This window comes from Oncorhynchus nerka, linkage group LG10, assembly GCF_034236695.1.
Source record: "Oncorhynchus nerka isolate Pitt River linkage group LG10, Oner_Uvic_2.0, whole genome shotgun sequence".
Lineage (NCBI taxonomy): Eukaryota > Metazoa > Chordata > Actinopteri > Salmoniformes > Salmonidae > Oncorhynchus > Oncorhynchus nerka.
The window spans coordinates 66563962-66588224 of record NC_088405.1 but is presented as its reverse complement, the minus strand read 5'-3'; the positions used below and the strand labels follow the sequence as shown (position 1 = coordinate 66588224).

At 41.4% G+C, this 24263-nt stretch overlaps 1 long non-coding RNA gene across 3 annotated transcripts in view; it reads right to left on the bottom strand.

Annotated features, from left to right (window-relative positions):
• LOC115135882 (uncharacterized) overlaps positions 1-21577 on the bottom strand; it is a 90510-nt gene extending 68933 nt beyond the window's left edge. The window contains exon 1 of one of the 3 annotated variants that reach the window (XR_010464911.1): positions 20864-21577. This is a non-coding gene — a long non-coding RNA (uncharacterized LOC115135882). The remainder of the gene's footprint in view (positions 1-20863) is intronic. The other 2 variants (XR_003864548.2, XR_010464910.1) reach the window with 2 other exon arrangements.
• Positions 21578-24263: the final 2686 nt, after the last annotated feature.

The window sequence follows — 24263 nt, the reverse complement described above, 5'->3', positions numbered from 1 at the left end:
AATATTTGTTGCTGCGCATCATTGGCACACTGTGAGCCTTGTGTGTATTTTCTATTTAGGAGCCAATCAGGATGCCAGGTCATTGCTCTTAGTATCCCCTCCTGGTAAGGAGCAGAGGGACGACAGAGACTCATTGGGACTCATCATCAAGAGGCTAATTTCTTCTGTTTAGATAAATCATTGAGTGTAGATAATGCATGCCCCCAATACATACTGTAGCGTCATTCTAGTAAATAGCCGATTGCCCGTGTAGATATTAGAACACAGCAATAATGTCTGGACTGTGACAGTGTACTTTCTGTGACAGTTTTACTGTGAAGAATGTTATTGTACTTTTTCTTCTATGATATTGATATGCTGTGACAAACTGGGATGTATGCCTTCCATTATTCTAATTCTTCTTCTGTGATACTGATATACAGTGATAAAGTGATATTGTATATTTGTCTCTTCAGTCTCTCCCACCTGGCCACCTGTAGGACAGTCTGTCTGCTGTATTTACACTGGGGTAATCACACAGGGATCTCAAACAGATTGGGTGTCGTATCTACAAAGGTTCTTGCTCTTGCCTGGATCAAAAAGCTGCTTACCAAAGAAATGAGCCAAGTCTGATAAAATCCTCCCGTTTATACAAACCTAATCAAAGGAAAAACACACAAAAAAGACATTAAAAAAAGGTCAAATGGAGCTGTGGAGTTTTGTGGTGAAAGAGTTACAAAACACAAATGGAAAAAGGCCTGTGGTTTTGATCTGTTGTTTGGATAGTGTCCTGATGGCCCAAACGGCGTGGGTACTAACCAGGGTTCCAATTGTTTCCTTCTGAACAGACACATTATTTGTTTCATTATGTTCCACTATTCCAACCAGCAAAACAAAAGTTCTGAACCGGTTTGAACCCCCAAAAATAATGGTTAATATAATTCCTTTCTGTTCCTTTAAAATCTTTGAAAATGTATAAATTATTTTACATTTATCTCAACATTAAATTACTCCACCAATCAGTATGGATAGAGCAGCTTGCTATGGAACGGGCAAGCTATAGGCCTAGTTGTTTACATGCATTGGACAAACTAGTGTAGGGCGTGAGATGCAACTGAAATGTTGTGGGTGGGGAGAGAGGGAGGAGGAGGCGGCTTGAAGAGCTGGACATCTAGTTATGACATGCATTATCTGAATTAGGCCCACAGAATTATACCTACGGAGGAGCAGCTTCTATGGAGGAACTTTGAATGTCTTTGAACTTCCTACAGTTAGCTTAATGTTGGACCAGCTAGCTAGCTAACAAGCATGTGTGTGCAGAGCGGCACCAGAAATGAAATAAAAATACTTCCTTTTTGTAGTTAATAAATCCAATGTGAAACGTGATAACTATAGTATCCTTAACTAGCATTGAAAAGGTTAATCCATTCTTCAAATTAATAATCTCTCTCCCTAATTTCTGAATCATTTTTGTAACGTCAGTAGGCCACAGTTGCCTATATTTCGGAGGGGCAAGTAGCCACACATGCACACACACAGGCAAATATTTTCAGCTGGCAGGCAGACACTGGAATATGTTTCTGAATGACAGAGTGAGGCGCTTTGTTGCGTTTTTTTGTGGGACTGGAAAAAAATGCCCGAAATGTAAAACGTTATTAACCAGTTCCCATGCTTTTAAAATAACAATTATGTTCCAGAACAGCATAGATCACTTTAGTTCACGGTTCTGATTCTGTTCCTCGAAAAATTCCATTATTTTCCGGTGTTCGGTACTGTTCCCTGAACTGGTTCTAACCCCTGGTCCTAACTAAGTCATACAGTAACTGCTACTGCGGCCCTCTGTAGGCAGCGCTTCTTTCTGCCTCGCTCTCCTCCGCTCTGCCAGCTAGGCAAACACTGAGAGAACATGAAATCATCCCTCTGTCATCCCAAAGATATGCTCAAGCCTTACAGTTCAGCAGGTTCAAACTCTGGCTACGCGCATGAAAGCTAATGTTAAGTCACTGAGACAACAGATCCCTCATACTGTACGTGCCACTTTTTTCCACAGTCGTCCCGACACCATCCCGCTCAAACAGACCGTGGCAGTCATCACAAGGAGATCATGTTAGTGATTGGGCTGAGGCATTTGAGCCCCCTTCCCCCCCTCCTCTAAGCCGCCCTTCTGACCCTCCACCCTGCTAGCCCCCCATATGTCTGGTGACAGGGAGCGTTAGACGGCTCACCCCTGCTGCAGTCTGACCAGGCTGGACTGTAAGTCAGCAGTGAGCGAGCACAATCTGTCTGTCTCCCTATTTTCTGTCAGTCTGTCTGACTGTCTCTGTGGACACAGTGAGTAGGGCAGATGTTCTGTCTTTCTGCCTACCTGTCTGCCTGCGTCTAAATGACTGGGGAAGATGTTCTCTCAAGGCTGGCTTGTCGGGCTGGGCCTTCCACTGTAAGTGAGACCAATCACAGCCGGGGTAAAGAGAGACAAAAATCTCTCTCCCGAGGAGACGTCAATTTCCCCAGCAGCCCCCCTACGCCAGCCTTTCATAAAGTATGGGTTGCGACCTATGTCGCGGACCTGTTAATGGTGGGTCATCACGTGTCAGAGTAAATGTATAATTATTTATTTAATTACTGGAAATTATTTGGCCAAGTGCAACTTCGCTCTCTGTTCAGTGCGCTCTCTGCTTAACAGCGGTGTCTCTGCTCTGCTCAGTTTGGCAGCTGCACGAGTGGAGGAGAGATGCCTGTGTGCTTTGAGGTTTACCGGATCTTTTTTTCTGCAATTTTCTTGAAGATCACTCCGCGACCCACACGCTGCGACCCACACGCTGCGACCCACACGCTGCGACCCACACGCTGTCAGCCACTGACTTGTCACTCACCATCATTAACTGCTGTCATCAAAAGGGCTCAAGCTAGCCACAAGTTCTGACTGAACTCAATCGTCATGAAACGCAAATACAACGATTACTTTCTCTCTTGGTTTTATACAAACTTAGAGAAATAACGATGAGCGGCCATTATGTGTTTTGTGTGGGGGAGTGCTTAGTAATGAGTCGCTAAAAACAAACAAACTAAAACGACACATCCTGACCAAACATCCACAGCGTGACGGTAAACCCTGGGAGTTCTTTCAGAACAGGGCAGAACGCTTCAGGAAACAGTGCTTCGACAGTGGACGAGTAAGTCAACTAGCAAGGCATTGTTGTCATTTTATAAAAGGTGATGATAAACAGAAATAAGGGAGTACTATTTCTCATAGTAGTAGGTGTGAGTTTCTCTATCAAACAATTTCAAACAATCCCCTAGCTAATAGCTAGCTAGCCAACGTTAGCCAAAGCAAGCTAGCTAGCTACTGATAGTGCACCCCTAAGTAACAGTACATATGAAGATTAAAAATGATCAGGCTTACTGTAGAAATTATTGTTGAAAACAAGTCTAGGTTGGAACTGTTGCTGCTAAAATACAAGCAATCATTTTTATTCTCAACTGCAATAAACTGATTGAAGCAATATGCTTTTGAGGAAAACACTCTCACACAGTTCTGGGTTGCTCATCTACAGGAAGAAACAGTCTCCTGCCTGACTGAGAAAGCAGTAGATGTTCTGATCCAGTTTGACACCACATACCTAATGCAAGTCAGGGTTCTCAAGTACAGTGTCAATGCTGACCATGACCTCAGTGTTGCACTGTCAGAAATAGACCTGCTTGTTGAAAACTTCAACCCAAAAAACTTCATTAGGACTATGTATGTGTGTTTTCTGGTCTGTGACGTGATCAATCAGTTCATTTCAGTTCAGAATAAAAAAATATTTATTGTATTTTAACAGCAAAAAAATGTTCAACAAATCCTTTCTACAGTAAGATGTACAGTAGGCCTGATCATTTTCATCTGTACTGTTACTTACCCTAGGGTTGCACTATCAAAAGCCTGTGTGTGTGTTTTGTTATACATCTGTGTGATGTGATTAATCCGTTATTCCAGTTCAGAATGAAATTATTTATTGTATTTTAACAGCAACAGTTCCAACCGAGCCAGATATGCAAGAGTGGTTTTAATGGGGAAAATTCTGAATTGCTTTTTTTATATGGGTATTTAATTTAATTGTGATTAGTTTTTTGTTTATATTGCATTAAGAATAAGGGCAATGAAATGTACCGATATTTACATATAGTTGCATGTTTTCATAAGCTTGGGTGTCAGAAAAACACAGAATTTCTCATTTGGATCCCAAGTTGAAAGGGTTTAAAAACTACCCATCCCGGATCCGGGAGAATTGTCATCAACTACACTAATTAGCATAGCGCAACGGTCAAAAAATATTACTAGAAAATATTCATATTCATGAAATCACAAGTGAAATATAGTGAAACACAGCTTAGCCTTTTGTTAATCACCCTGTCATCTCAGATTTTAAAATTATGATTTACAGCCAAAGCAAGGCAAGGCATTATGCCCAGCTAGCAGCAGGAAGCTTGGTCACGAAAATCAGAAAAGCAATCAAATGAACCGTTTACCTTTGATGATCTTCGGATGTTTTCACTGACGAGACTCCCAGTTAGACAGCAAACATTCCTTTTGTTCCATAAAGATTATTTTTATACCCAAAATTCCTCCGTTTGTTTGTCACATTCTGTTGAGAAATCCACCGAAAATAGCGGTCACGACAACGCCGCCAATTTTTGGGACAGAAACATGGCAAACATTTTTTATAATCAATCCACAAGGTGTTTTTCAAATATCTATTGATAATATATCAACCGGGACAATTGGCTTTTCAGTAGGAGCGAGAGGAAAAATGACTACCTCTGTCTTTTACGCAAGAATCACTCTGAGAGCCCTCAGCTGGCAACTTACGCAATGTAGTCGTTTACGCTCATTCTTCAACATAAAGGCGTGAAACTACGTCACAATGCTGTAGACACCTAAGGGAATACGTAGAAAAAGGACTCTGGTTGATATCCCTTTCAGTGGCCAATAGGGGTGCATAGGAACACAACGGTTTCAAAACATGGGTCACTTCCTGATTGGATTTTTCTTAGGCTTTCGCCTGCAATATCAGTTCTGTTATACACACAGACAATATTTTGACAGTTTTGGAAACTTTTGAGTGTTTCCTATCCTAAGCTGTCAATTATATGCATATTCTAGCATCTGGTCCTAAGAAATAGGCGGTTTACTTTGGGAACGTTATTTTTTCAAAAATAAAAATAGTGCCCCCTAGATTAGAACCCCTGTCCTACGCAAACAGATTTCATTACACATGCTCACGTTTACACACACACACGAATGCACAAAAAACACACACACAGTCAATGTCACACCGTTCAATGGCGAACACCAGGAAATTATTTGGACAAACATGCTCTGCCCAGTGAGTAACAGACTATAATAAGATATTGTTTCAGCTCTCCTTTAAAAATACTGGTCATAACCACTAGATAAACAAACCTATCATATGTGTTTTATTCAGTCATCATATAAAAATAAATAAAGAGAGTCGCACATTCCACATACACATACATAAATTACTGGGTAAAACACCAACGTTTCGGCATCCCTGTGCCTTCTTTGGGCATTTGTATACAGTGGGGCAAAAAAGTATTTAGTCAGCCACCAATTGTGCAAATTCTCCCACTTAAAAAGATAAGAGGCCTGTAATTTTCATCATAGGTACACTTCAACTATGACAGACAAAATGAGAAAAAAAATCCAGAAAATCACATTGTAGAATTTTTAACTAATTTATTTGCAAATTATGGTGGAAAATAAGTATTTGGTCACCTACAAACAAGCAAGATTTCTGGCTCTCACAGACCTGTAACTTCTTCTTTAAGAGGCTCCTCTGTCCTCCACTCGTTACCTGTATTAATGGCACCAGTTTGAACTTGTTATCAGTATTAAAGACACCTGTCCACAACCTCAAACAGTCACACTCCAAACTCCACTATGGCCAAGACCAAAGAGCTGTCAAAGGACACCAGAAACAAAATTGTAGACCTGCACCAGGCTGGGAAGACTGAATCTGCAATAGGTAAGCAGCTTGGTTTGAAGAAATCAACTGTGGGAGCAATTATTAGGAAATGGAAGACATACAAGACTACTGATAAATCTCCCTCGATCTGGGGCTCCACGCAAGATTTCACCCCGTGGGGTCAAAATGATCAAAAGAACGGTGAGCAAAAATCCCAGAACCACACGGGGGGACCTAGTGAATGACCTGCAGAGAGCTGGGACCAAAGTAACAAAGCATACCATCAGTAACACACTACGCCGCCAGGGACTCAAATCCTGCAGCGCCAGACGTGTCCCCCTGCTTAAGCCAGTACATGTCCAGGCCCGTCTGAAGTTTGCTAGAGAGCATTTGGATGATCCAGAAGAAGATGTCATATGGAGAATGTCATATGGTCAGATGAAACCAAAATATAACTTTTTGGTAAAAACTCAACTCGTCGTGTTTGGAGGACAAAGAATGCTGAGTTCCATCCAAAGAACACCATACCTACTGTGAAGGGGTGGAAACATCATGCTTTGGGGCTGTTTTTCTGCAAAGGGACCAGGACGACTGATCCGTGTAAAGGAAAGAATGAATGGGGCCATGTATCGTGAGATTTTGAGTGAAAACCTCCTTCCATCAGCAAGGGCATCGAAGATGAAACGTGGCTGGGTCTTTCAGCATGACAATGATCCCAAACACACCGCCCGGGCAACGAAGGAGTGGCTTCGTAAGAAGCATTTCAAAGTCCTGGAGTGGCCTAGCCAGTCTCCAGATCTCAACCCCATAGAAAATCTTTGGAGGGAGTTGAAAGTCCGTGTTGCCCAGCAACAACCCCAAAACATCACTGCTCTAGACGAGATCTGCATGGAGGAATGGGCCAAAATACCAGCAACAGTGTGTGAAAACCTTGTGAAGACTTACATAAAACGTTTGACCTCTGTCATTACTTTTCACTCATCATAAAATAATGAGTTTTCACCAGGTTTCTGTTTTTTACAGGAAAATACAGCAGGAGAGCTAGATAGAAAAAAGAGAGTGGGGAAAAACAGGTCTTCCATTTGGCCCTCCATCTAGCCTATTCATTGGCTCTGTTTAATTTCTTTTGGGACACATAATCCTTTCACGTTCAATGGGAAATTTAACAGTCCCAAAGGCCCACGCACCAGACTGATCAATAGAAAACCAGACAACTAATTACTGCGCACACCACACCCTTTCTCGCCCTCTCCCTCTTCCACTCGCTCTCTCTCTCTCCGGCAGCTGTAGGGTTCATGTACAGAGAGCAGCAGCCAAGCAGTATTAGGTTTCCACTTCCCAGATCTCCCTTAAAAGCCTCTAAACCTGTCCCATAACATCCCTTCAGTCACAAACATACGTAGAACACACACGCACGCACACACACAGACCATCACAAACATTTTAAAAACAGAAAATAAATATATTTTGTTTTGTGTTCTGATTGAGTGGGATGTTCACATTTCTCTGGAATTAAAATGTACCCAAACCATGCTTCAAATTAACCCCAATTACCCATTGATAGAATTACATTTAGTAGTAACTACTAGCTAGCTGGACAATAGTTGAGGGGATAATCTAGCAACAATAGCAATAATGTTTTTATCCTCTAGCTTTACTACCATAAAATAATCACGTATTTTATAGCTCATTGTAATAGATGGTGGTATACGAGTCGTTACTGAATAAATTGTTATACCGTTGTTGTAAATGCTCAACTAAATTAGCATCATTATGGGGCAAACACTGGTAATTATGTCAGAAGACAACAACTGGAAAGTGAAAAATTAAAAAAGGGTTAAACCAAACATGTTTAATTTAATTTCTACATTAGGGTCATTTATTTATGGTATGATCAAGGCATTCTTTTTTGTCACCGGGTTAGCCCTATAACGGTTCAAAACGTCACCGTTGCGTTAGAGAGTAGAAATATTTTATGACCGCAAGAATAATATTTTCTGTGTGTTTTGAATTTACAGTCAAAACTGCTATTTTAGAACTATAGCCTTTAAAAACATTACTATTCTACATTTTGGCTTACCAAAAACAAATGATATCATCACTTTTTACTCAACAACTGACATCCATACTTTATCATAGATGGGAAGAGATGGGAGTGTTTTCCCCCTGGCCTGAGTAAATAGCCTGGCTGTGAATAAAAGTCTCTATGCTAACCCAACCCCATGTTGTGCTGTGTCTGATGGACTGCTGGTGGTGGGGGAAAAAAATCTATATAGTTACATGTCGCAATTATTTTGGACGACATTATATTGATACTGTGACCCTAAGTATCAATTTTTTATGTAATAATCGCCGGTATTTTTAATGGAAAAATCTCTGGTATTTCTTTTATGTAATAATCTCTGGTATTTCTTTTATGGAATAATCTCCGGTATTTTTTATGGAATAATCTCCAGTATTTTTAATTCTATAAATTTGTACTCCATCTTCTTTTTAGCCATCAGGTTTGCAGCACTTTTATTTCCATGTGATCAAAACTAATTTTCTCATGCTCTCTCGTCGTTCTGCAGCAGACATAGAGTGTATGTTTGGAACACCAAATCTCAATATCGAAACGCTATACACATCGTATCGGTGCCTAAATATCATGATAATATCGTATCGTGAGGTCTCTGGCAATTCCAAGCCCTACCTACTGCTGTCCTAACTTTACAGCCAGTCATTTCTATCCGCCTGGCTTTGACCATGACCCTACCCTACATCCCAGTGACTCAGCACTCAGTAGCAGACTCCCTAATATGCCAGTGGGGTTTAAAACCTCCCTCAATTAAGATCACTTTTATTAGACAATGGGACGAGTTAGCCTCCTGCTGACCTGCAAGGGGCAGTCCTTTGTCTCACAGCTAATGTTGGCCTTAGCATATTGTGCCTGCATTATCCTCCACACACACACACACACACACACACACACACAAACTGACTGCACACCCAAGATGGAGACAAAAAAAATGGTATACAGTTGAAGTCAGAAGTTTACATACACCTTAGCCAAATACATTTAAACTCAGTTTTTCACAATTCCTGACAATTAAGCCTAGTTAAAATTCCCTGTATTAGGTCAGTTAGGATCACCACTTTATTTTAAGAATGTGAAATGTCAGAATAATAGTAGAGAGAATCATTTATTTCAGCTTTTATTTCTTTCATCACATTCCCAGTGGGTCAGAAGTTTACATACACTCAATTAGCATTTGGTAGCATTGTCTTTAAATTAAATTGTTTAACATGGGTCAAATGTTTTGGGTAGCCTTCCACAAGCTTCCCACAATAAATTGGGTGAATTTTGGCCCATTCCTCCTGGCAGAGCTGGAAGTATGCTTGGGGTCATTGTCCGTTCGGAAGACCCATTTGTGACCAAGCTTTAACTTCCCGACTGATGTCTTGAGATGCTGCTTCTATATATCCACATAATTTTCGTTCCTCATGATGCCCACTATTTTGTGAAGTGCACCAGTCCCTCCTGCAGCAGAGCACCCCCACAACATGATTCTGCCACCCCCGTGCTTCATGGTTGGGATGGTGTTCTTCGGCTTGCAAGCCTCCCCCTTTTCCTCCAAACATAATGATAGTCATTATGGCCAAACAGTTCTATTTTTGTTTCATCAGACCAGAAGACATTTCTCCAAAAAGTATGATCTTTGTCCCCATGTGCAGATGCAAACCATAGACTGTATTTTTTTTATAGCTGTTTTGGAGCAGTGGCTTCTTCCTTGCTGAGCAGCCTTTCAGGTTATGTTGATATAGGACTCATTTTACTGTGGATATAGATGTCACGTCCTGACCTTAGTTCTTTTTTTATGTCTCTGTTTTAGCTTGGTCAGGGTGTGAGTTGGGGTGGGCATTCAATGTTTTTGTTCTATGTTTTGTATTTCTGCTTTTGGCCTGGTATGGTTCCCAATCAGAGGCAGCTGTCAATCGTTGTCTCTGATTGAGAACCATACTTAGGTAGCCTGTGTTCCCACTATGATTTGTGGGTAGTCGTTTTCTGTTTAGTGTATGTCACCTTATAGAACTGTTTCGTTTCTTCCATTTCACTTTGTTATTTTGTTTCGTGTGTTCAGTGCTAATAAAGTAACATGGACACTTACCACGCTGCGTATTGGTCCGATCCTTCCTACTCCTCCTCAGACGAAGAAGAGATTAGTTACAATAGATACTTTTGTACCTGTTTCCTCCAGCATCTTCACAGGGTCCTTTCTGAGATTGGTGCGAAAAGTGCAAATCAAAGTGCATTCAACTCTAGGAGACAGAGCGTGTTTCTTCCTGAGCGGTATGGCGGCTGCCTGATCCCATGGTGTTAATACTTGCGTACTATTCTTTGTAAAGGTGAACGTGGTACCTTCAGGCATTTGGAAATTGCTCCCAAGGATGAACCAGACTTGTGGAGGTCTACAATTTTGATTTTCCCATGATGTCATGCAAAGAGGCACTGACTTTGAAGGTAGGCCTTGAAATACATCCACAGATACACCTCCAATTGACTCAAATTATGTTAATTAGCCTATCAGAAGCTTCTAAAGCCATGGCATAATTTTCTGGAATTTTCCAAGCTGTTTAAAGGCACAGTCAACTTAGTGTATGTAAACTTCTGACCCACTGGAATTGTGATACAGTGAATTATAAGTGAAATAATCTGTTTGTAGACAATTGTTGGAAAAATTACTTGTGTCATGAACAAAGTAGATATCTTAACCGACTTGCCCAAAACTATAGTTTGTTAACAAGAAATTTGTGGAGTGGTTGAAAAACAAGTTTTAATGACTCCAACCTAAGTGTATGTAAACTTCCGACTTCAACTGTGTATATATATGTATAAAAAGCCATTTTCGAATGTACCCCCTGACCACAATACGTCCACCCCTACCCCCACAATCTTCTCCAACCCACCCCTACTTCTGTCTGTTTGTCTGTCTATATGGCTGGCCCATCAAAAGGGTGGCCTGGCGCTGAGGAGGTTAAAGAACCCCAGCCGGTTTAAAGTGGTCCAGAGGCTAGCATCATGTGGCTCACACCATTCAGCCAAATGAGACAAGCTCCCCTTAGATTGCAAACAAGGAGGACGAGCTCCTGTCAGCTCCAAAGACGAGAAGACAAATTGCTCCATGATCTCTTGACCCTCAAAAACAGGGCACCAGTCCAAAACAAACTGCTCTTAAACTGATGAAAATGTAGTTTATCTGCCAATTGGAGAATATGTAAATCAGCAAGCATACAGCCAGAGAAAAAAGATCAGCACTTTTCATAAATAAGGTGTCGGAATCGTCAGTCTCTTAGTCTGGCCCCAATCTCTTTAACTCGTGGTGAATGGCTGAATAAAAAAAGGTATACATTTGTTTGAGAATTGGGGGCATTGTGGGGAAAAATACCCCCCGCCTCGCTCTCCCTTTCTTTCTCTGTTTCGTGTCAGTCAGGAGAGCTGGATAAGAGACAGTTCAGTGGTGAAGAGACACACAGTCTCCATCATCACCAATTTCTTCCAGTAAATAGGGAATATGGGATTATAACATACAGCGGCAAGAAAAAGTATGTGAACCCTTCGGAATTATCTGGATTTCTGCATAAATTGGTCATAAAATTAGATCTGATCTTCATCTAAATCACAACAACAGACAAAGACAGTCTGCTTAAACTAACACACAAATTATTGTATTTTCCTGTCTATATCGAATACATAATTTAAACATTCACAGTGTAAGTTGGAAAAGGTATGTGAACCCCTAGGCTAATGACTTCTCCAAAAGCTAATTGGAGTCAGCTAACCTGGAGTAAAATCATTGAGACAAGACTGGAGATGTTGGTTAGAGCTGCCCTGCCCTGTAAAAAACACTCACAAAATTTGAGTTTGATATTCACAAGAAGCGTTTCCTGATGTGAACCATGCCTCAGAAGACCCAAGGTTAAGAATTGTTGACTTGCATAAAGCTGGAAAGGGTTACAAAATTATCTCTAAAAGCCTTGATGTTCATCAGTCCATGGTAAGACAAATTGTCTATAAATTGAGAAAGTTCAGCACTGTTGCTACTCTCCCTAGGAGTGGCCGTCCTGCAAAGATGACTGCAAGAGCACAGCGCAGAATGCTCAGTGAGGTTAAGACGAATCCTAGTGTCAGCTAAAGACTTACAAATACAGTGCCTTGCGAAAGTATTCGGCCCCCTTGAACTTTGCGACCTTTTGCCACATTTCAGGCTTCAAACATAAAGATATAAAACTGTATTTTTTTGTGAAGAATCAACAACAAGTGGGACACAATCATGAAGTGGAACGACATTTATTGGATATTTCAAACTTTTTTAACAAATCAAAAACTGAAAAATTTGGCGTGCAAAATTATTCAGCCCCTTTACTTTCAGTGCAGCAAACTCTCTCCAGAAGTTCAGTGAGGATCTCTGAATGATCCAATGTTGACCTAAATGACTAATGATGATAAATACAATCCACCTGTGTGTAATCAAGTCTCCGTATAAATGCACCTGCACTGTGATAGTCTCAGAGGTCCGTTAAAAGCGCAGAGCATCATGAAGAACAAGGAACACACCAGGCAGGTCCGAGATACTGTTGTGAAGAAGTTTAAAGCCGGATTTGGATACAAAATCCAAATTTCCCAAGCTTTAAACATCCCAAGGAGCACTGTGCAAGTGATAATATTGAAATGGAAGGAGTATCAGACCACTGCAAATCTACCAAGACCTGGCCGTCCCTCTAAACTTTCAGCTCATACAAGGAGAAGACTGATCAGAGATGCAGCCAAGAGGCCCGTGATCACTCTGGATGAACTGCAGAGATCTACAGCTGAGGTGGGAGACTCTGTCCATAGGACAACAATCAGTCGTATATTGCACAAATCTGGCCTTTATGGAAGAGTGGCAAGAAGAAAGCCATTTCTTAAAGATATCCATAAAAAGTGTTGTTTAAAGTTTGCCACAAGCCACCTGGGAGACACACCAAACATGTGGAAGAAGGTAATCTGGTCAGATGAAACCAAAATTGAACTTTTTGGCAACAATGCAAAACGTTATGTTTGGCGTAAAAGCAACACAGCTCATCACCCTGAACACACCATCCCCACTGTCAAACATGGTGGTGGCAGCATCATGGTTTGGGCCTGCTTTTCTTCAGCAGGGACAGGGAAGATGGTTAAAATTGATGGGAAGATGGATGGAGCCAAATACAGGACCATTCTGGAAGAAAACCTGATGGAGTCAGCAAAAGACCTGAGACTGGGATGGAGATTTGTCTTCCAACAAGACAATGATCCAAAACATAAAGCAAAATCTACAATGGAATGGTTCAAAAATAAACATATCCAGGTGTTAGAATGGCCAAGTCAAAGTCCAGACCTGAATCCAATCGAGAATCTGTGGAAAGAACTGAAAACTGCTGTTCACAAATGCTCTCCATCCAACCTCACTGAGCTCGAGCTGTTTTGCAAGGAGGAATGGGAAAAAATGTCAGTCTCTCGATGTGCAAAACTGATAGAGACATACCCCAAGCGACTTACAGCTGTAATCGCAGCAAAAGGTGGCGCTACAAAGTATTAACTTAAGGGGGCTGAATAATTTTGCACGCCCAATTTTTCAGTTTTTGATTTGTTAAAAAAGTTTGAAATATCCAATAAATGTCGTTCCACTTCATGATTGTGTCCCACTTGTTGTTGATTCTTCACAAAAAAATACAGTTTTATATCTTTATGTTTGAAGCCTGAAATGTGGCAAAAGGTCGCAAAGTTCAAGGGGGCCGAATACTTTCGCAAGGCACTGTATCTCTGGAACATGCTAACATCTCTGTTGACAGGTCTACGATACGTAAAACACTAAACAAGAATGGGATTTATGGGAGGACACCACAGAAAAAGCCACTGCTGTCCAAAAAAAACATTGCTGCATGTTTGAAATTCGCAAAAGAGCATCTGGATGTTCCACAGAGCTACTGGCACAATATTCTGTGGACAGATTAAACTAAAGTTGAGCTGTTTGGAAGAAACACACAACACTATGCGTGGAGAAAAAAAAGGCACAGCACAGCACACCAACATCAAAACATCCCAACTGCAAAGTATGGTGGAGGGAGCATCATGGTTTGGAGCTGCTTTGCTGCCTCAGGGCCTGGACAGCTTACTATCGTCGACGGAAGAATGAATTCTCAAGTTTATCAAGACATTTTTCAGGAGAATGTAAGGCTATCTGTCCGCCAATTGAAGCTAAACAGAAGTTGGGTGATGCAACAGGACAACGACCCAAAACACAGAAGTAAATCAACAACAGAATGGCTTCAACAGAAGAAAATACGCCTTCTGGAGTGGCCCAGTCAGAGTTCTGACTGGGATGAGATGCTGTGGCATGACCTCAAGACAGCAGTTCACACCAGACATCCCAAGAATATCACTGAACTGAATCAGTTTTGTAAAGAGGAATGGTCCAAAATTCCTCCTGATCATTGTGCAGGTCTGATCTGCAACTGCAGAAAACGTTTGGTTGAGGTTATTGCTGCCAAAGGAGGGTCAATCTGAAAACGTATGAAAACACATGAAAACGTATAATTGTTTGTGTCATTAGTTTAAGCAGACTGTGTTTGTCTATTGTTGTGACTTAGATGAAGAACAGATCACATTTTTACAACCAATTTATGCAGAAATCCAGGTAATTCAAAAGGGTTTACATACTTTTTCTTGCTACTGTATATATATGATATGTACATGGTCAAATCAATGATGGTAATGATGATCAACATTCACATTTGGCCACGTGGTTGAACCCGCCTAACTTTGGCTCATTGGAACTGCTTCAAAGATTACATTAATACAAATCAGTCCATGCACAAAATAACTCCTAACACATTCAAACCATGGCAACATACAGTACACTACTCAACGCTCTCTCTTTTTCCTGCTGTTCTGAGAAAAGCCGCTTTGGGCCTTAGCTCCTGTTAGGGTCTCCGGCTGGTGTTTTCATCCTGAATGGCACCTCTGTCAGTCATGTAGCAGCTAGCTGTTAGCGGCTGGCTAGCAGCTAATGAAACACTGGGACTAATTGAGATTTTCCTTCCATTCCCCACTAACAGCAATAGGGCTAATTTACTGCCTGATGGGAGGCTGAGACTGAGTAACTGGTCACAGACAGACAGACAGGGGCCAGACAACGTTATAGACAGCTAGCTATGGCATAAAAAACAGACATGGACTAAAACTATTTTTTTTTCCACAAACAGAAACATTGTTACGTTCTGACCTTTATTTCCTTTGTTTTGTATTTATTTAGTATGGTCAGGGCGTGAGTTGTGTGGGCAGTCTATGTTTGTTTTTCTAGGTTTTGGGTATTTCTATGTTTCGGCCTAGTATGGTTCTCAATCAGAGGCAGGTGTCATTAGTTGTCTCTGATTGAGAATCATACTTAGGTAGCCTGGGTTTCACTGTGTGTTTGTGGGTGATTGTTCCTGTCTTTGTGTTTGCACCAGATGGGACTGTTTTAGGTTTTCTCACGTTTGTTGTTTGTTGTTTTTGTTAGTTATCTCATGTGTAGTTTCTTTATAAATTAAAGAACATGAATAACCACCATGCTGCATTTTGGTCCGCCTCTCTTTCACCAGAAAACCCTTACAAACAGACATACCTGGCACAAGATTTAGGCTGTTTAAAAAGAACAGAATACCCTATTTTGAGTTGACTCTATAGGCTATTATACTAAATATCTATCTGAGGTTCAACTTTAAGGAGGGGATAATTTAAAAATATTTTGATTACTCACCTCATGTCTAGATTATATGAATGAGAATGTATTACATTTAGTTTTGAAATCAGTATTTGTACATCTCTCCCATTGTTCCCATGTTCAATCAAAAAAATAGGTCTGAGAGATTCACAAGACTATAACATTGGAATATTTTGCCCTACCCTGGCTGGCGAGGGCTGCCCTACCCTGGCTGGCAATGACTGCCCTACACTGGCTGGCAATGACTTCCCTACCCTGGCTGGCGAGGACTGCCCTACCCTGGCTGGCAATGACTGCCCTACACTGGATGGTGAGGACTGCCCTACCCTGGCTGGTGAGGACTGCCCTACCCTGGCTGGCAATGACTGCCCTACACTGGCTGGCAATGACTGCCCTACCCTGGCTGGCAATGACTGCCCTACACTGGATGGTGAGGACTGCCCTACCCTGGCTGGTGAGGACTGCCCTACCCTGGCTGGCGAGGACTGCCCTACCCTGGCTGGTGAGGACTGCCCTACCCTGGCTGGCGAGGACTGCCCTACCCTGGCTGGCGAGGACTGCCCTACCCTGGCTGGCGAGGACTGCCCTACCCTGGATGGCGAGGACTGCCCTACCCTGGATGGCGAGGACACTCAGGTGAACACTAATAGGCACACAAACTAAAGAAGATGATTTTTGTATTTTATTAACTTAAGATTCTCACCAAGACAGACAGACAGTCCAGACAGAGAAACAGTAGGCTATACATTGCACAAGAAGAGTATAGGCCATTTTAAGAGATTTAAGAGAAGTAATGCAAATGTATGCGGCTAACAAACAATAACTAGGCACAATCCATTACCTTTGAAACGATCCTCTATGAACGGCTAGATCTGAATAAATGGATGGCTTCGACTGTTCAGTAATCGAATTGTAAGTCCTTCATATACTAAGAATCCAAATAATATGCTTAAAAAGACCTTGCACTGCTACCCTCAGGATTCATTATTCTTAGAGGAGGTCAGAACAAGCAACAGGGACGTCACCAGAGTTTCATAACCAGGGGCTCAGCCCTGAAGACCAGGGGCTGCCGGGGGACCCCCAAATCATTGTATTTGCGGGTCTGAGAAAAACATAGCCTTTTCTAAAATAATTTCCTACAATTCTACATCCTTTTACATGACTGGAGACATTACAATAATATTTAATACCCCAAATGATCAAAATTACAAGATACTCTGACATTGACATACTGAGATCAATAAAACAGACGATCCCATGTCTTAAATGCAACCAATAGCATAGGCCAATGAAAAGAGTGGATAGACAGATTGTAGGGCTACAATATGTGAAGGAAATTATAGTCCACCAACTTTCCATTGGCACTCACTTAGGTCCTGGTGACGTCTCTGACAAGCAATGGAAACTGAATTTATTCTCTCTGTGCGTCCAAAAAATATCTTGGCACTTGAAGGCTGCACCTACAGAAAGGTACGACACTTCCGTCTTACAGTATACAGGCCTAGGCTACAATATTTGTAGCCATACATGATTTAATGAAAAGCAGTAAACATACACATCTAATAACAGACTAATAAACACAATCACGCAATAGTTAACGTAAACAACATTGTTTCACATTCTTTAATAACCGGCTCATAAACACAATTATGCACAATTATAGGCTACAGCTGGCTTCACAGCTTCCTCAGCACTTCACAGCTTCCCCAGCACTTCACAGCTTCCCGGGAAAACGCAACTTATTGTAGCCTTACACAGAGGAAAGAGTAGCGGAGGAAGGATTTCGCTTCTGCTGCAGTGTTTGTGGTAAAATATCACACATTGTGGTGGTGCTTCGGGTACAACACAAGTTAATAAGACACTCACCACTACTGGACGCAGGTCAAGTAATTCTATCTCCACCAAAACAGCCAGAAACAAATCAATCTGCCTTCACAAGCTTTGTGGTTATTGCCACTGTGTTTCCAGAACTTAGATGAAGCCATTCTTATAACAGAAACGCACATCTCATGGTTTAAAATAGAAGCGTTACTTTCCCACCCAGAATAGCTGATAGGGGGACGAGGACAGAATAAAAGCAGAAAGTCATGCGATGAGAGTGAAAGAAAGAAGTAGAAGTAGTTGTATGACTGAAGGGCCTGTAATGACTTCATAATCAGGCCTCGTTAGGGAAGGTGTGTGATTCTGCTACTTCAGGAGATAGTGACCTACATGCCCAAAATAGAGAACTATATTCTGTAGAGGTCACACTTTGTGTGTATTTTTATTTTTTTTAAGTGCAGGGATAACAGACAGTCAAGGCCCCTGATGTATCTCCTCGCTTCATACAAACACTTCAAGTTTGCACCTGAAAAAAAAAATACATCTATAACTTCAACAGTGACAATGTAAAAAGCGGAGCTCAAAATCAAATCATGCTAGCACTACTCTATGCTACTCTATAGTTTATTTTTTATTTTTATGCCAGCGGCCATGTTCTGAAATACCAACTTCCACTGGAGAAAGCAGTCCATTAACGGCTGTCAAAACCCTTCATGGACAGACACTCAAAAGAGAGAGGGGAGAGGGCGAGAGAGAAAGAGAAAGGCTGAGAGAGACATAGGCAGAGAGAGAGAGAGAGAGGGGTGAGATTCAGAGAGAGACACAGAGAGAAAGAGAATAGTCAGAGAGAGAGACAGAGGCAGAGAGAGGGAGGCAGAGAGAGGGAGGCAGAGAGAGGGAGAGACAGACAGACAGACAGACAGACAGAAAGTGAGTGATCTAAAACACCCAAACACCCCAGAGAGAGACCTTCAAAGTGAGAACCAAAAATCAAAGCAATGAACTCAAACCTGTACCTGAGTAGCTTGGGGCAGTTCAGTCACTCGCATGACGTGCTGTTTCCCCACAGTAGCATTGAAGAAAACTCCCTCAAGGAGGCTAGCTATTCCATGTACATGTTAAAGAAAGTCGCTCTGTCATTCAGAGTAAAATCTAATATAACTCCTATAGTATTGCTAGTATTTCACATTAAAAAGCCTGTCTACATATCAAATGAGTTTTGAATGGTAATAGTGCCCTTGCTTGATACAGTCTAATGAGAAGTTGGAAGAGCCAACTCAACCCGTTTTTATATTTCTAAACAGTCAAACAAATCAGATTGATCCCTTAGAGAGGATAGAGTAATGCGCTAGATATTCTAAGAATCAAACCCTGTTATAATATTGGGAAGTTAAACAATGTCACAAGCTAGGTTTCAATCCAATTGGCGACAGATTTTCATGCAAATATTCTAAAATCTGCATAAAATATGGACATTTTCTCACTAGTGGTGTGTTTCCACCAAATGGACTTGTTGCAGATAAAAATCAGCGTTTGATGACATAGTGCACACAAAATTTACTTTTTCGCTAAAGTTTTCATGTAACTAATACAAATCAAAAGTTCAATGTGTTTCCATCGTATTTTCAACTCTACCGATAGTTTTGTCACAAAAACTGTTGCGTTAAATAGCAAATGTGCCTCCTCTGGTCTTGGCACCTGCGCTCTAACCAACAGCTCACAGATACAGTGCGGGTAGACTGTGGGGTTGCCTAGTCTACATGATGAAATTATTATGGATAAGAGGGAGAATATTTGTATTTGTCAAACGGCAGTCAAGCATCGATCATCATGTCACCAGAATAAGATCCTCGATATTTATTGGAAAGCAGCATCTAGCTCATCACCGTGCACTTTCACCACCCTGTGAATTTATTTCATCTGTAGCCTAATAAACAGCATGGTTTCCCGAGTCGTAGAGGGAGGACCACACACCATATCACCGCGTGACTCCAAATTTACTTCGATATGAAGATTATTTTATCAATATTTGGGGATATTTATGCCTCTAACTTCCGTCACTCATCATTATTCATGTTTCAACTTATTGTAGAAGTGTTGAGAAACATTCAAGTCTTATTTACAATAAAAGTGACTCAATACATGATTTACCATTCATTTCTATTGGGCACAAAATAGTCAAACACAACCAAAACATACAGCAATTGCATCCAACAAATGTGTAGTCACAAGCTTGATATAGTCATTGCGTGCTATGAATATGGGACCACTTCGTTTTGTACTACTTTAATACACATAAGTGAAATTGTCCCCAATATCTTTGGTCCCCTAAAATGGGGGGGACTATGTACAAAGTACTGTAATTTCTAAACGGTTCACCCGCTATGGATGAAAATACCCTCAAATTAAAGCTGACAGTTGGCACTTTAACCTCATAATCATTGTATCAAATCCAAATAGCTGGATTACAGAGCTAAAACAACATAAAATGTGTCACTGTCCCAATACTTTTGGAGCTCACTGTAGATTACACTGTTTGGAATTAGATGGCCCTAAAAAAACACAAAAGCGGCCCGATCAAGGGGCCCGACAATGGCAGAAAAATCCCTGGAGATGAACCACAAACAAACTGCCAAAAAGCAGCCTTTCAGCAACTTTTTTATTGAATCAGGATTTATGGGGCATACTAGCGGTGCAGAGCCTGACAAAGTCTGAATTGTGCCTCTGTCTGTGGACAAACAGTGAAACCACACACTGAAAACTGCATACTATCAATTAGCTCAACGAGCTACCACCACAATGAGCTACAGTTGAGGCTCACAGTCATTTCCAAGTTTAAGTCAGGCACATGCTTCACTAGAATGAGCAAAGTCCCACACGAAGAAGACAAGCAGTACATTTGCTGAGTTTATGCGGTTGTTCCTGACAATTATGAATTTGGTTTGTTTAAACACACAACCCCCCCCCCACAAATATTCCCTTCCCCCTCCTACCCCATCCTTGCACCCCCCCATCTTCTACCTTGACCCTCCAGCACCATTCAAAAGCACAAAGCCCTCGTTGTATACTGTAACACTGCAATTCAAATGCATTGATGCCCACTAAAGACAGACAGATGCTCATCAAAAGTAGTCAACATAGAAATGGAAAAGATTGAATAGTATGATAAACATTTAGAGATAATAAACAAGTACAACATAAAGAACAAAAGAATAATGAAGAACAAGAATAGGAAGCATCAGTTCGTAGCCTGCGCATTCCTAAGAGCATAATTAGGTGTGTAGGTAACTTTTCCACAGAGTGAGAGAAAGAAGGAGTGAGACAAACACTCACCACTTCGCAGAGCAGAGCACCACATCCAGCGCCAGGAGGAAAAAGATTCCCCTCTCTCCCTCCTCGGATCCACTCCATGTTTCTGAGCTCCCATATGGCGGCCCCCACCCCCACTCCTCGGAAAGAGAGAGAGAAAGAGAGGGAGAGAGGCGGTAGTCCCATTGTGGGGATGGGGAGGTGCAGAGGGGGAAATCGGCTTTTGCTCCCTCCGTGCAGCTGTGCAACCCCATCAGTGTCTTCACAAATCCAATCCTCTCCACCGTGTGTGTCTGCGGCACAGTGGAAAAAGCCAACGGAAAAAAAGTGATCCCCTTACACACACAAACACAAACACACACACACATCAGCCCAGAGAGAGCAGGAGAGAAAGAAAGAAAACAAGTGTCAGTGAGAAGGCCGTGTCAGCTGGAGAATAATAGCAGGTTTAAGTTTTCGCTGTTTCCTTAAGTTTGTGGAAGAACGAGGCAAGAGCCTCCAGGCAAGGAAACAGCACATAATCCCTGACGGCAGAGACTTCCTTCTCTCTCTCTCTCTCTGTGTTAATAAGCCTGGCTGCGAGCCCCTCCTCAGGGCACTGGAATGTAAAGGCCAGAGTTTCAAGAGGCCCAGTTAGACAAGCCTCAGAGTCACTGCACCGTGACCCAGGGATCAGACACAGCCAGCAAGTGTGAGTGAGTGAATGAGGTGGGAGAGGAGGCGGTTGAAGTGTGTGTGTGTGTGTGGGGTGGGGGGGGGGGGCAGTTTTGCCTCATAAGATCACGTAACCTGACCTAGAGCCACCTAAAGATAAAGCTCTATAGTTACTCTCATAGCTGCAGCGGTAAATAGTAGTAGCATCACTAACATGGTTATAGTATGGTTACTGCAAGAGTCATAGTTACTCTCATAGCTGCAGTGGTAAATAGTAGTAGCATCACTAACATGGTTATAGTATGGTTACTGCAAGAGTCATAGTTACTCTCATAGCTGCAGCGGTAAATAGTAGTAGCATCACTAACATGGTTATAGTATGGTTACTGCAAGAGTCAGTTACTCTCATAGCTGCAGCGGTAAATAGTAGTAGCATCACTAACATGGTTATAGTATGGTTACTGCAAGAGTCATAGTTACTCTCATAGCTGCAGCGGTAAATAGTAGTAGCATCACTAACATGGTTATAGTATGGTTACTGCAAGAGTCATAGTTACTCTCATAGCTGCAGCGGTAAATAGTAGTAGCATCACTAACATGGTTATAGTATGGTTACTGCAAGAGTCATAGTTACTCTCATAGCTGCAGCGGTAAATAGTAGTAGCATCACTAACATGGTTATAGTAAGTTTACTGCAAGAGTCATAGTTACTCTCATAGCTGCAGCGGTAAATAGTAGTAGCATCACTAACATGGTTATAGTATGGTTACTGCAAGAGTCATAGTTACTCTCATAGCTGCAGCGGTAAATAGTAGTAGCATCACTAACATGGTTATAGTATGGTTACTGCAAGAGTCATAGTTACTCTCATAGCTGCAGCAGTAAATAGTAGTAGCATCACTAACATGGTTATAGTATGGTTACTGCAAGAGTCATAGTTACTCTCATAGCTGCAGTGGTAAATAGTAGTAGCATCACTAACATGGTTATAGTATGGTTACTGCAAGAGTCATAGTTACTCTCATAGCTGCAGCGGTAAATAGTAGTAGCATCACTAACATGGTTATAGTATGGTTACTGCAAGAGTCAGTTACTCTCATAGCTGCAGCGGTAAATAGTAGTAGCATCACTAACATGGTTATAGTATGGTTACTGCAAGAGTCATAGTTACTCTCATAGCTGCAGCGGTAAATAGTAGTAGCATCACTAACATGGTTATAGTATGGTTACTGCAAGAGTCATAGTTACTCTCATAGCTGCAGCGGTAAATAGTAGTAGCATCACTAACATGGTTATAGTATGGTTACTGCAAGAGTCATAGTTACTCTCATAGCTGCAGCGGTAAATAGTAGTAGCATCACTAACATGGTTATAGTAAGTTTACTGCAAGAGTCATAGTTACTCTCATAGCTGCAGCGGTAAATAGTAGTAGCATCACTAACATGGTTATAGTATGGTTACTGCAAGAGTCATAGTTACTCTCATAGCTGCAGCGGTAAATAGTAGTAGCATCACTAACATGGTTATAGTATGGTTACTGCAAGAGTCATAGTTACTCTCTCTAGCTGCAGCAGTAAATAGTAGTAGCATCACTAACATGGTTATAGTATGGTTACTGCAAGAGTCATAGTTACTCTCATAGCTGCAGTGGTAAATAGTAGTAGCATCACTAACATGGTTATAGTATGGTTACTGCAAGAGTCATAGTTACTCTCATAGCTGCAGCGGTAAATAGTAGTAGCATCACTAACATGGTTATAGTATGGTTACTGCAAGAGTCAGTTACTCTCATAGCTGCAGCGGTAAATAGTAGTAGCATCACTAACATGGTTATAGTATGGTTACTGCAAGAGTCATAGTTACTCTCATAGCTGCAGTGGTAAATAGTAGTAGCATCACTAACATGGTTATAGTATGGTTACTGCAAGAGTCATAGTTACTCTCATAGCTGCAGCGGTAAATAGTAGTAGCATCACTAACATGGTTATAGTATGGTTACTGCAAGAGTCAGTTACTCTCATAGCTGCAGCGGTAAATAGTAGTAGCATCACTAACATGGTTATAGTATGGTTACTGCAAGAGTCATAGTTACTCTCATAGCTGCAGCGGTAAATAGTAGTAGCATCACTAACATGGTTATAGTATGGTTACTGCAAGAGTCATAGTTACTCTCATAGCTGCAGCGGTAAATAGTAGTAGCATCACTAACATGGTTATAGTATGGTTACTGCAAGAGTCATAGTTACTCTCATAGCTGCAGCGGTAAATAGTAGTAGCATCACTAACATGGTTATAGTAAGTTTACTGCAAGAGTCATAGTTACTCTCATAGCTGCAGCGGTAAATAGTAGTAGCATCACTAACATGGTTATAGTATGGTTACTGCAAGAGTCATAGTTACTCTCATAGCTGCAGCGGTAAATAGTAGTAGCATCACTAACATGGTTATAGTATGGTTACTGCAAGAGTCATAGTTACTCTCATAGCTGCAGCAGTAAATAGTAGTAGCATCACTAACATGGTTATAGTATGGTTACTGCAAGAGTCATAGTTACTCTCATAGCTGCAGTGGTAAATAGTAGTAGCATCACTAACATGGTTATAGTATGGTTACTGCAAGAGTCATAGTTACTCTCATAGCTGCAGCGGTAAATAGTAGTAGCATCACTAACATGGTTATAGTATGGTTACTGCAAGAGTCAGTTACTCTCATAGCTGCAGCGGTAAATAGTAGTAGCATCACTAACATGGTTATAGTATGGTTACTGCAA